This window comes from Passer domesticus, chromosome 3, assembly GCF_036417665.1.
Source record: "Passer domesticus isolate bPasDom1 chromosome 3, bPasDom1.hap1, whole genome shotgun sequence".
Classification (NCBI taxonomy): Eukaryota; Metazoa; Chordata; class Aves; order Passeriformes; family Passeridae; genus Passer; species Passer domesticus.
In genome coordinates this window covers 10,092,648-10,101,465 of record NC_087476.1, presented here as the reverse complement: position 1 = coordinate 10,101,465, position 8,818 = coordinate 10,092,648, and positions in this window count along the sequence as shown.

Below are 8,818 nucleotides of genomic sequence, written 5' to 3'. Positions count from 1 at the left end.
CATTTATTTCAAGTCCAAAGTGCTGCATCTTGAACAATGAACTAAAAATCTCAACACAATAAGCCACATGAAATGACCTATGATAACAAGTCCCAGGAAATGAGGCAGTGAAAATGGCTGGAAAGGAATGGGGAGCAAACTTAATGGACTGTTTTTACAAAAAGTTATTAACAACTCTTACAGCCCAAAATAGTGCATGTGTCAAATGCTCAGCTATATTCCTTTCCAAAGTTGCTGCCGTGGGAAAGAGTTTGAGCTCCATGGGAAAGACAGGGAAAATGTGGGGTTTGTCTTCTCTGTCACTGGCAAATTAACCACTACTGTTTGTTTGAAAGTAATTTGTAGCTTCAAGGATTTGCATGTGTCATGTGTCCCTCCCTGCTTTTGTTCTGTGAATATTTACAGCAACAATATTTAGAGAGCAACAATTCTCAGAGAGCAGTCAGGGGCACCTGGCTGGCAGGCACTGCCCAGCTCCACTCCAATTCTGCACAGAGGGAGAATGCAGAGGGAGCTGCAGAATAAGGTGCAGCATAAACCTGGAACATCACAGCTGCACTGGAGTGATGTGGCCACACCTCTCTTCACAGAGAGCAGCAGGCACAACTTTCCCAAGGATTTCTCCTAGAGAAAGGCAGTGAGAAAGCTCAGAGAAGAAGAGAAAACAATTCTTATTTCTTTTTGCTGCTCCTGTTGTTTGGCATATAGGGAATGTGTTATGGAGATTGTTTACTGAAAGGGATTTGTTAATTGGACTCTGCTGATGGTTGTTTGGACTGATTGACCAATTGGGTCAAAGCTGAGCTGTGACTATTGGAGACAGTCATGGGTTTTTCTTTAGTATCTCTTTAATACAGTATAATATTAGTGTAATATAGTATAGCTTAATAAAGCATTTCTTCAGCCTTCTGAATCATTTGAGTCAGAGCACATTATTCCCTGGCTGGGGTCTTCTTTCTATGATAGAGTAACTCTGCACAGACACAGGTCTAGAGAGAACCAAGGCCATAGAATCATACAATAATAGAATGGTTTGGGTTGAAAGGGATCTTTAAAGAGTAAGTTGCTCAGAGCTCCATCCAACCTGACCTTGACTATTCCCAGGGTTGGGACATCCACTACCTCTCTGGGCAACCCATGTCAGTGATTTACCACCCTCACTGAAAAAAAATAAATTCTTCTTTGCATGAAATCTGAGGTGCCAGTGGCACTCCCAGACAGATTTGTAACTCCACTGTAGAGCTTATGAAATTTGCATTTTTTTCTATCTTGTTTCTTATTATTTGGGGGAAGAAATATGTTTGTCAGTATTTTAAAGGGGGCCCTTCTCCCCTATTCCCATTGCTCTCAGGGAGCTGAAGTAGCAACAGGTGAGTTGAAGGCTCACAAACAGCTCTTGTCTGCACTGTAATCAATGGAGGCACCAGTGGGGTTTTGTATGATTGCAGGCTGAATGATTTTTAGTTATGCATGCAAAATAAACATTTTAAAACCACCTTCTTATAACTATTCTAGATCTAGACAGCTGTTTTTAGAAACAAGAGACCTTTCAGCTTATTAGCCACCTCCCCTGCTATCACAGAAATCTCTTTTATAAGCTTCTGAAAGAATTCACCCTGAAAGTCTGTGTTCAAAGAAATGTTATGCTTTGCTTTTGGAAGAGATTCTGATCACTTTAGAGGCAAGAAGCCTTCTAATTTTCAGCCTAAGTATATTTGTGGACAGTATGTACCTATTTGTTCTCCTGCCAACACTGTGCTTTAGGTTAAATGGATCCTTTCCTCTCCTCTGTTTGCTTTCCCTTTCCTCCTTGCTGTATTTATAGAAAGCAATTAACACACCTTTTTAGCCTCTGGTTTCCTAGGCTCAGAAAACCAAACTCTGGACACTACTCAGGAAGCCATCCTTCCTTGATGGAATTGTTCAGACATACTTGCTGCCAGACCCAGTTTCCTGCATGTGTATCTATAACATTTGGGATATAATTAATTTAGGTTCAAGTGTACCAGGATCTTTGACTTCTTTTCCCCTCAGACAATCTCCTTTTCAGTCCTCTGTGTATATCCCTATTTAGCCACCTTGCCTTGTCCACACAATGAACCATGGTACCCTGTTTAAAACATGATAAAGTATTATTTTTACTTTCAAACTTTGCCTATATCATCTGTAACTGTTGTTCCACATTCTTTCTTTCACTTTTCCCCCTTTTTTGTTTATGTGGTCCCTTTTTTGTATTCCTGAGGTACTCCTTGCTTGTCCTTACTCTCCTTTGAAGCCAGTCCACTTCTCACAATTGTCAAAATGCTCTTCTAATAGTTTTGCAAATAATTAAGAGCCTGAGCACCTGAAAGATGCCCTTGTTCATTCAATAGTGAGATTAAATCACCAGGAAAGTCCTATGCTTTTGTTACACCCCCTCTGTAGTGCCTTTTAGTGAAGCACAAGCATGTGAGAATGGTGCCAGGTCACGATGAAACTGTTCATCTCGTCCGTCATCGTCCTGTCCCCATTTGGCATTGTCTCCTCGTGTGCCAGCCCAAGGATATTTCTGGCCTGCCTTAGTTCTTCAGTCATGTCGTTCTCCTAGAAGCAAGCTGTGTTTTCTGGTGCAGTGACATTTCTAGGGGGCAGGGGAGGATTTTGTGAGATAAGTCACATTATTTGTAAGCAATCACAGCCAAGTTTTCCGAGCTGTAGGAGAACTTCATATTTACCACACCATGGCATGAAACCTCTCAGATCAGTGTGAAAGAGGTCTAACAAGACTTTTTTTTATCCATGTCACGGGATGGATGAAAGCTGAAAGTCACCTTGTCCATCCAAGTTGGTATGGACATCCAACTCATGGACTTTGAGTCTTGTAGCAAATAATTAATCCTCCTTTGCTTTTTCGCTCTCATTTATATGGAGATTAAATCATAGGATCATAGAATGGCTTGGGTTGGATGGCACCATAAAGATCATCCAGTTCCAACTCCCCTGCCATGAGCAGGGACACCTTCCACAAGACCAGGTTTCTCAAAGCTCCATCCAACCTGTCCTTGAACTCTTCCCAGGATGGGGCATTCACAGCTTCTCTTGGGAACCCGTGCCATGGCCTCACCACCCTGACAGGAAAGAAACCTTCTCCTAATATCTAATCTAAACCTACTTGTTTTAAATTTAAATCCATCCCCCCTTGTCCTGTTTCTACATGCTCTTCTAAAAAAACTCCTCTCTATCTTTCTTGTAGGCTCCCTTTGGGTAGTGGAAGGTTGTAATTAGGTCATCCCTAAGCCATCTCTTTTCCAGTCTGAATGAACCCAATTCTTACAGCCTTTCATTGTGGGAGAGGTGCTCCATGCCTCTAATCATCTTGCTGGCCCTCTTCTGGACTGCCCCACCAGATCAATGTCCTTCCAAAGGCAGCATTTGTGTCTCTTTAGGTGGATCATTTCACTACATTGCAATAAAGCTGCATTAAGTGAAAAAAGCTGTTCTTACCAGCCCTCACTCTACTCTTCTGAGAATTGATATCCAGGTAGAGAAGCAAATGGTTGTTATGTAAGATTTCTGGTGGGGTCCCAGAAGTATTTGCCAGGATGAGGGGAAGACAAACCCATGGTTTCTGGACAGCAGGATCAATCTTCATGAGCAGCCTCTATGATCTTTTCCCTGTGGAAAGGGCTGTCAGGTCTGAAAGACCATCTTCCCTCTCATACCATGGGAAGGTGCCTGCACTGTGCTGGTGTTGTTCCCTGGGAACAGCATCAGCTTGAAGTGCCTGCCAGCTGTCTAAACCACATTTAATCTTTAGAATAGCCGTGCAAATCTAGTCAGCATGCCTTGCTGCAATCCAGTCCTGTCAACACTGCTCAGAAATGACTGACCTTTTCAGTCCCTGTGCAGGAGTGAAGGCTCACAACGGGCCATGCTGAAAACTGCTGACTAACGAGGAACAAATCCAGCATGGTGGTGTCGTTCTTCCTACAACACTTCAGTCTCTATGTGAATTCAGCACCGTCAGCATTTGGGGGATGGCAAATCAGACTGAGGGGAGCAAAGCTGTGAAATGTTTCATGGATCTTTTCAGGGGAGATCAGCATGGTCAGAGTAATAATGAAACATGCTTGGTTGGACGTTGGCACTTCTCCTTCTGTTAGTGGTACAACACAAATCTATCTTCCTATGCTTTCCACAGAAAGTGACAGCTCTATTCACCTCCTAATGACTGACACAATGTGTGATGCCATCCCACTTCTGTATCTAATATGAACTAGAAAGTTGATTTCTTCAAGAATAAGGTATTCCTGGGTGATATATGTTGTTAAGCACAAGCTTGTAGTTCTTGTATAAATGGTTAACTGTAAAAGTTTTGGATGTTCCAGAGGCAAAAACAAATGTTTACATAGTCCCTTCCAGCATTAAATTTAGCATATAATCAGAAATTTATCTATTGAACGTTATTTATGAGCTCTGGGTTAATGATATAGGTGTGCAACAGTGTGCAACAATGCAAGACTTATGTTTGAAAAGTTCAGATTCATTTTCAACATCTGATGAATTTGATGAAGTTTAAGTTTTTATCTTATCTGAGATCTTATCCCCTTTTTCTTCCTCCTTATTCTAATTCTATACAGGAAGAGGAACTTCAGGCCAACAGAAAAGAACCTTCAAGGAACAGATTGCTTGTACGTGCTACAGCTTAGAATTTTTGGAAAGAAAACCTGAGTATTTAGATGTGGCATGGCAAAATGTAGGCAAGAGATAAACTTCCAGGGAGACAGGAGTGAATGTTCTTATCCAAATAGTAAAGCAGTTGTATGCAGCTCTCAGTTCTGTTTGCATTTTCACAGAATCATTGGAATGCTGGTTGTAAGGGACCTCTGAAGAACTCTAGGACATCTTCAAGCTGAAGTCAGGACTACTGCCAGCATCAGACCAAGCCATTGTAGTCTGATTTACATTTTGTCTCTAAGGTGCAGGCTCTACTATCTCTCTGTATGGCAGAGATTTATTCTTCCAGGACTATATTATTCTCCTGCTTAAGAAGTTCCTTAGGGCCAAATCTGACCCCATCAAGGTGCAGCTTGGGGTCATTGCCATCCTGAACGTAAAATAATCTTGATTATTTTTTTTACACTTAACCATGGGGGGATTTTGAGTTGACTTTTTCTTGCTTTCTTCAGCAGAGTAGATCAGTATGCACCTTGTTCTTGCAATGTTATTGGAAATGTTGCAAACTTCCAACACTAAATTATGCTGGACTTGAAATTCTAGCTGTTCTACCCCTGACAAGGGACAAAATTACCTGATCATGTTAGTTCCCACTCAGCATCCCAACAGACTGACTGGGGAGGAACAACAGACACAACAGGGAATGAAAACATGATCAGACCTGGGGCTGGAAGCATCCTCTAAGCCACTGGGTGGGATGATCTTGTCCACCACTGGTGGATGTGCAGGCTGGTTCATGGAGCAAATGCAGTCCTGGGTGCAGGGGACCCTTTCTCTCCATGCAGTCAGGTCTCCTTCTCTGCAGTTCTGCCCATGGAGGTTTGAGAGTCCTGCCTTGGAGCACTGGATCCTCTGGACATGGTAAAAATTGATCTGTTTTGTGGATGTGGAGAAGGAAGAGAGGAAGGAGGTGACAAGAAACAGCCTTCTCTTTGCCAAAATTGTCATGAAATATAAAGATACATTAAAAAGCATCCAAAGGAGCGCTGGAAGTTGGACTCGATCCTTGTGGCTCCTTTCCAACTCAGAACATTCTGTGATTGTGGGATTCTGCTGCATTGGTTGAGACCCTTAAAGACCCTCATGGCCTATTGTTGGCTCCATAACAGTGTCATACTGGCCCAGGACACGGCTCTTTAACACCTTACTGGGATGTCACAGTTTGTCTTAGGCCACCAGTGTGTATTTGTAAGGTGTGAGGTTTGGAGTGGGGCTTCTTCACATTTCTATTTCCAGTTATATATCTGAGTAATTTGTGGCTGGAAGCCAAGTTACTGAGTCTGGTAAGGTAGCACAGTGTGGGAGAAGAGCAAGGGAAAATGTGGGGGTGTATTTCTGAGAAACCAGTGGTAGGTGGATACCTCAATTTTGAGATTTGCATGCAGAGAAATAGAGGGGTTTTTATCCAAAGCTTCTATACCAGCACACACTGAAAAATTTGGTCTTGAGAAGACATGGGAGCAGCATACCAAAGGTAAAATGACTTGTGCTGCAGACTGTAATAACTGAAACCATGGATAAATCTCATCATCTGAGCAACACCATGACTCAGGGCCAGGCTTGAAGGAGAAAAATTTTCTTTAATAAAAATGATTTTTATATTTTTGAAGAAATTTATTTCTTTTACCACAGTATATTGTTTAAGGTGAAAATTAGAGAAATTATTTTTTTGGGCTACTTTGGTGGGAGGTGTGTGGGGAAATGATGGGGTGACACTACTGAAAACCCCACCTCTAGTTCTGCCTGGGAGAATTTGGCATGAAATTTTTCACTGGGCAAGAGTTAACCTGATTTATGCATTTCTTAGGAAGATTAGACAGCTGGACAAATATTGGGAAAAGATAAAAATAAACACGTGTGAAATTTTAAAAACATTTGCCCTGACTTACTCTCATCTTGGTGCTTGTCGCCCACAAACGTCTTGGCACAGATTTTGTTATCAGGAGGCCTTGCTGAAAGAGTGATTCAGTTCTGTGCTGCAGAGCAGTCAGGAGCTGTGCTTGCAGTCAGGCTTGATAAAGAAATGGAGGTGAGGGGAGATTTTCTCACTCTCTACCTGAAAGAAAGTTGGAGACAGGTGGGAGTCAGTTTCTTCTCCCAAGTAATAAGTGATAAGACAAGAGGAAGCAGCCTCAAATTGCACCAGACCAGGTTTAGATTGGCTATTGGGAACAACTTCACTGAAACAGGATCAGGCTTTCAAAGAGGCTGCTCAGGGAAGTGGCTGAATCATCATCCCTGGAGGTATTTAAAAGACATGTAGATGTGGCACCTGGGGACATGGTTTAATGCTGGGCTTGGCAGTGCTGGATTAATCATTAGACTTGATGACCTTAAAGGACTGTTCCAATATTTATGATTCTGTGGAGCCAGACACATTGTGTAGCGTGGGGAGAGACTGAGATGCTGGGCCACAAGTAGAGAGAGTGTGTGTGGTCTGTCACAGGCAATAACTTAAATAAGAAATGAATTAATGAAGAGTATAACCTGATCTTTCTAAACAGAAAAAAATTAAAAATTAGAGCTGCTAATTACTCCCATCGAAATGGGAATGCAGATACGTGGGCACACATCCCACTTTGCTGAGAAATTTCCGTGTGTTTGTGCATGTAAATGAAAGTCTGTACATCTCAAAAAAACCTGGAAATCATCAGGCAGACTTGACTAAGGAAGAGCTGTAGCAAAGAGCCTGTTACCCAGATCTTCCCACCCTGGGCACAGGGAATTTTCTCCTCATCTTGTTCAAGTTGGTCCAAGTCTGGCCTGGGGTGGTTTAAGAGACACATGGAGAGCAAATGTACCCAGTGCACAGAGGAAATGCTTGGAATTGGCTGATTCTGTTTCAGTGCCTTGAGAACACATGGCAGGAACTCTGTATAAAGCAAAAGCAAACTGCATGAAGACTTCCATGGCCTCTGAACAAACTTCAGCAAAACACACTGCTCCACTCATCCTCCAAACAGGAATAAATGGTGTCTGCCTGTGGTCTCTGGCAGCAGGTGTGTCTGGCAGCACTCTGTCCCTGCTTCTTTGAGGAGAGGCAGCTGATTTACCAAAACTCCTTGATGAAAGCCTCAAACACACTAGTTCCTACAGAGAGGGAAGTTGCAGGCCAAACAGACTCAATGCTGGGATATTTTACTTACTTTAATTACAGACAACACAAATTTCTGATGCCTTATAAATATTGACCAAGGAAAAAAAGAACACAAACACCTTCTGTCCTCCTTCCCCTAAATCAGTTATTATATTTGCTTTCCCAGCCTCAGCTTCCCTGATTTTCAGCCCATGTTATCCTGTTCTGATTTCTCCTGAGGCTGTGTTTGGAGCTGTATTTTGCTGATGCTTTTTGCTTGTTCATTTTTCTCTGCCACCATTTTTCTTTTCTCAAGGATTTTCTCTGCTGCTCTTTGATTCTAGCTTGTCTTCAAAGGGTTTTTTTAGTGTCCCCACTACGGAGAGGGTCACCCCTGTCTGCAGTCCCTCAGGGTGCCCCTGCACTGCTGCTTTCCCCATGGGCACAGTTCCTCCAGGGTGTGTGGGTGTGGGTCTCCTAGAGCTGCAGTCCCTCAGGACTGCTCCTAAGCATGGGACCCTCAGGGATGTCCCCACACTGACATTGATGTTCACAGCCTCAGCCCATTAGGTTTTGGTTACCAAAACCAGAGTTAAGAATAATTTCAGTGCAGGGAATTTGATCCTCTTGACTGCTTCAAAGCAGACTTTTATATTTCCCTTTAGAAAATCAATTTGCTATTACCAAAATAAAAGAAGAAAATGAAAGCATCTTCATGTTACCTAGACTATTAAAAGTAAAGTCTCTAAATATATTTAAAGCCAGCTAACATTCAGAAGCCACTAGGGTTTGATGCTTGCTAGAACATCTGCCTTGAAATGTGAATCAGCTCCCCTCCTCCCCATGCCCCATTTTCCATTCAGACCTGTCCCCAGGCATCCATCCCCAGCACCCAGCAGCCCCCAGTTTCATTTCTCACTGGGTTGGGTTGTGCTAGAGAACAGCAAATTGCCTTTTGACAAATCTCTCTACCCATGGGGGTGCTCCTGGGCTGCCCAGACAGGCTCTGGGCTGGTTTTTGTTCTG